Source organism: Physeter macrocephalus, unplaced genomic scaffold (assembly GCF_002837175.3).
Source record: "Physeter macrocephalus isolate SW-GA unplaced genomic scaffold, ASM283717v5 random_564, whole genome shotgun sequence".
NCBI lineage: Eukaryota > Metazoa > Chordata > Mammalia > Artiodactyla > Physeteridae > Physeter > Physeter macrocephalus.
The window spans coordinates 43,169-48,065 of record NW_021145870.1 but is presented as its reverse complement, the minus strand read 5'-3'; the positions used below and the strand labels follow the sequence as shown (position 1 = coordinate 48,065).

Sequence of the window (4,897 nt, the reverse complement as noted above, 5' to 3'; positions counted from 1 at the left end):
GGCAGCTGGGCCCGGGCCTGTGCCCGGCCCGCCTGTCCTGTCCTGCTCTGTCTAACTCGGTAATTACTGCTCCCCCTCCCCCCGTCCCTACCCCCTCCCCGACCACCACATCAAAGCCAGTGATGCCCCGGCTCCATTAACCCCTGCCTCCCCACGGCCCCCCACCACCCCAGCCCAATCTGGTTCTCTCTGCCCCGTCCTGGGCGCTGCCCTTCCCACCTCCTCACACTTCTCTCCTCCTCATTGCTCTTGGAAGAGGCAGGGGCTTTCCCTGCCCTGAATGACTTCACGGCAGAAGAGGGCTTCCCATTGGTCAGGGCTGTGGGAGGCAAAGGCATGGACACAGTGACCATCCGCCGCGGTGAGCATCCGTCATGCGCTTTCGGCTCTCCCACGCTGAGGTGGGGAGCACTGTGTGAGGCTGGGGATGGGGGAGCAGAAGGGGCCCGTGGAAGGTCCTGTACCCCTTTCCTGAGCCCCACAGCACATAAGGGTGTGGTACTCAGCAGGAGGTGGGCTCCCGGTCCCAACCCTCAGCGACTTGCATTCTGGGGGGCCTTGGGCAAGTCACCTCCTGTCCCTGAGCTTCGGCTAGAGTTCTCACTGTAAGTGAGAAGATTGGACCAGATGATCTCTAAGTCCTTTCTAGATCTAATTGCTGGATTAAACAGAGGGCTCCGAGCTGGAGAAACCAGCCAAAGAGGCCAGGTGGAAAGCGGGTGAAGAACCCTCCCAGCGACCTTTCCCTCCCTGAGCTCCTCCTCAGGCAGTCCAGGGGAAGCACCCAAGATCTCACCCACCCCCCAACCCCCGCACCCCCGCGCCCACCGCAGGAAGGAAGGCGCAGGCTAGAGGGCGCCCTCTCCAGCCCCCAGGGGCCGGCTTCTGCGTTCCCCAGCGCCTCCTGCTCTGGCTGGCTGGGTGCCCTACTGCCAGCCTGGCCGAGGCCTGGCTGCCCGCCCCACCCTCGCCTCATCCCCTCCACAGCTGGATTTCTCCATCAAAGTACACACTCTGGAATCCCCCTCACTGGGCCCTGGTGATCAAGCCTCCCACTGACCTCGCCCCACCAACTCCTGGCTTCTGATGAGAACGGGGCAGGAGGGGGCTGCACCCCACAGGAAATGTCACAGTGCCAGGACTCTGGTGGGTTCAGGGCATGCTCTGGCCTGGACCGAGCCAGCCTCCTTTTGCCCCTGCCCTTTTCTGCTCACAGCCCCATTGTCTCCCTCCAGGGGAAGCTGCCAAGGCGGGAGGCCTGGAGGGGGGGCTGGACGGCCACCCCACCCCCGCCCCATCCTGAGCCTGTTGGGGCCAGCCACAGGAGTGCCCACGAAGGGTCAAGGGCCCCAGAGGAAGAGGGGATGGGAAAGGGGGGGTCACAACTGGAAAACCGGGGTGTCGGGAAGAAGCCTGGGTCCTTTCCATGATTCCCCGAGGGACCAGAGGTGAGGCTGTCCTAGGCATCTGTTCCTGTTTCCATAGGGAAGGGAGGCAAGATGAGATGGGGGAAGGGAGTGAGAGTGAGTGGTGCTTTTCCTAGTGGAACAAGGGGAGGGTGAGTTTCTTTCATAGAAACTATAAAACAGAAAGAGGAAAGAGGAAGGGAGAAGAAGGGAGATTGATCTGGCTCTTCTGTGAGAGTGAGCTATTTTCTACATCCACTGATTGGAGGTATAAATAAAGATGGGTCAGACATTGAGAAGAACTTCCTGGGGGAGGATGGAAGGGGGGCAGGGAGCAGGATAGGAGAGGTGGGAGCTGATGACCAGAACGGGGTCTGTCAGGGCCAGAGCATAGGCTGGATGGCCTGGAGGCAGTAAGCTGGACAAGATGACCTCAAGAGAGCCTGGCCAGTGTCCTGGAATCTGGGATTCTGCAATTCACAAAGATATGGTTACAGATGGGAGAGAGACAGACAGAGGCCAGAGGCAGAGTTTAGAAAGCATGCATTGCATCGGAGAAGATGGGGGAGGGGGAAAGAAAGTGGAAGGGAAACTTCTCCGGGACCTGGAGCCAGGTCCCTGAGCCTATTCCAGGGCCTGGGCCGCTCTCCTCCAGGACCCTCCTTTCCTAACCGAGACAGTCCAGTCGCTCAGAGTTCCTGGGGTCCTGTCTCCTCCCAGCCTGGCTGCTGCTAGAATGTCAGCCTGGACTTCAGTGGGCTACTGCAAGGCCAGCTGCTTTCCTGTCCACCGCTAGAGCTCTGGCCTGGCTTCTCTGAGAAGCAGAGAGAAGAGGTCCAGCAAACCAGTCCTAGACATCAGGGAGCAGCCTGGAATCTCCTGGCCTGAAGAAGCTCTCACTTATGGTGAAGCCTCCGGGGTGGGGGGCAAGGAATGACAGGAGCCTCTCAGAAGCATCTGAGTGAGGCATTCGCCAGACACCTTATCAACCCCTCACTCTTCACCCGGCTCGCCCTGCAGCTGTGGCCATGAAGGCCTCTGTGTTCTCCCACACCTGCCTTCCTCACCTCCTCCCCCACTCCCTGCTTTCCAGCTTCAGGGTCAGGCTCCAAGGGACCAAGTCTCTCTCCCTCTGGTGTGGCTCCCACCCAACAGCCCTTCCTAAACAAAGGAACCCCCATGGATACAAACCCCAGAAAGATGAACTCAGCAACACTCCATAAAACTGTCCCCAGCACCTTCAGTCTTCAGGGCCCTAAAGACAAACGCTTGGCCTTCCAGGAGCAGGGAAAAGAGACCCAAGAGGAGATAGATGGTTGTCAGTAAAATGCATAACTGGCATAGTTGCCCAATGCATGGAGTGCAGTGGGAGCACAGAGAAGGCAAGGGAGGGAAGACAGAGAGACAGTGTCATGGAGGAAGTGGTATTTTTAACTGGAAGGATGAGAAAATTGGGACAAATGGGGCAGGGGGAAGGGAAGGCAACAGCCATCAGGGAGAGACCCCTGTCCCCATACCTTGAGGAAGGGCAAAGTTAGGAGAGGTGTGCATGGGGAACAAGAGATAGAGATCCCTTTACAAAATTTTGCTGGGGACCCTGGATTTTACATTTAAATTAATCCCCCTTTTCACCCATGGGGACTCTGGCCAGAGCCTGGGGTGTCGAGGAGGAGACTTACATTTAGGAGCGCCTCCTAATGTCCAATTATGTTGTAGGTCATCCCACATAATCCTCCTATGGAGCCTGCCAGCTAGGGGGAGTGACTCCCTATTCTACAGTTGAGACATCTAGGAGCAGGGAGAAGTGGCTTGCCCAAAGTCACAGGCTGAACAAATGGGGGAGATTAGATCTCAGGTCTGTCTATTTCAAAGCTGCTACTGCATTATTCTAAGTCAGGATCAAAGGACGCATGTCCCCTAGCCAGGACCTAGGTCGTCCTCAGTTTGTCCCCTCAGAGACACCCTGAGGGACTTCTCTCCCACATCATGGAAGTGGGATGGTGGCCAGCAGCTCCCTGTGTGGGCATCCAGCTATCTTGCTAGAAGACAGGGATCTGCCTGCCCCACCCCTTCTTCCAAATCCCGGGGTGGGAGAGGAGTGGAGGGTAGAGAATCCAGCCAGTGACATGGTGATATGCAAATAGACAAGACCTTGCCTTCTTACGATTGGCTGACGCACCAGCGGCATTGTCCAAGTCCCTCCTCTCTAAACACAACTATTCCGGGCGGGTCTTTGCTGCTCCTGAGACTGAGAAGGAGAAAAAAGTCTACGGGATCCGGATCTCTGAGCGGTCCCGGCCGGGCACCCACCTCCCCAGCCTCTGTCCACCTCCCAAGACTCAAAGTTCCCTCAACCTTAGCTGCCTAGGCGTCTGCTCTAGCTAGGGCCAAGTCGAGAGGCGAGGTCTGGGAAGACGTCCCCAACCCTTGGCTGGCCAGGCCTTCCTCCCTTCCACCAGCACCCTCCACGGTTCCCAGTACGTCCCGAGCTGCACAGTTTTTCACCCATGACCCCTACATATGGAAGGGCATACGCTTGGGTCCCTTCCTGCCTTTCCTCCTCTTTGGTCGGGGAGGAGGAAGTAGAGAAAGCTAAGGTTCTGACTCGGTTTCCCCTTTACACTCCTTTTCCCACCCCTACCGCCCACTCTGGAGGAGCCCAGACAGAAGCTGGTGGGTTTGTGGGCAAAGCAGGGCGGGGAAGAGGCAGCTGTTTGAGTCTTCCTGCCTGCGGCTTCCCACCTTGTTCCCCTCTTTTCCCGCAGTCCAGCCCTCCTCCCCTAAATCCAAAACCCTCCTCACAGACTCTTTTATTCGGGTCTCAGACTACAGATCTTGCCCGTCTCCCCGATGTCTTTCCTACCCATCCGCCAATTCCTCGGTGACCCGGATTGGGCGCACAACCTGGGGTGGGACACAGGAGAAGGAAATACAATAGAATGTAAGGGGGGCGCGGGGGTGTGTGGGCACATCTAAGTGGCGGTTCAGAAGTGCCCCTGGAGGAGGCTGGCAGGAGCGGCACGCACCTCCCCCTCACGTCTCCAGCTGCCCGGCGGCTGCGCTCTGCGCGCAGGTAGAGCCCGGAGGCGGCGGCAGCGCAATTCGGAGCCCCACTATCGGTCCCGAGGTCCCCACCTTCGAGCTCCAGGAGCCCCGCGGGGACAGTCAGACGCAGGACTCACCACCACAGCCCGCCGACGTGCGCCGGACACAGGAGCAGCAGAAGCAGCAGCCGCAGGCGGGAGGGCGCGGGCGGCTGCATCGTGACAGCTCGACCGCGGGCCGGGGCGGCCGGGGGACCAGGCTGCGGGGCCAGCCGGTGCGCGCGGGGGCCCGGGCTTCAGGGCGAGCGCGGCGGCGGCGGCGGCGGCCGGGAGGCGATGGCTCCGGCGGCGGCGGCGGCGGCGGCGGGGGGGCCCATCCCGGGCGAGGAGGGCGCGGCGGAGGCGGAGAGCGGACGGGGCAGCCAGCGCCTGTGTCTCCTGCCGAGC

The 4,897-nt window shown here is 59.9% G+C and overlaps 1 long non-coding RNA gene across 1 annotated transcript; it reads right to left on the bottom strand.

Moving 5' to 3' along the window:
• Nucleotides 1–3,580: 3,580 nt before the first annotated feature.
• On the bottom strand, nucleotides 3,581–4,687 carry LOC114485125 (uncharacterized). The gene is made up of 3 exons (XR_003678606.2): nucleotides 4,589–4,687; nucleotides 4,270–4,310; nucleotides 3,581–3,654 (listed from the first exon to the last, which is right to left on the bottom strand). It is a non-coding gene; the product is annotated as an uncharacterized lncRNA (long non-coding RNA).
• Nucleotides 4,688–4,897: the final 210 nt, after the last annotated feature.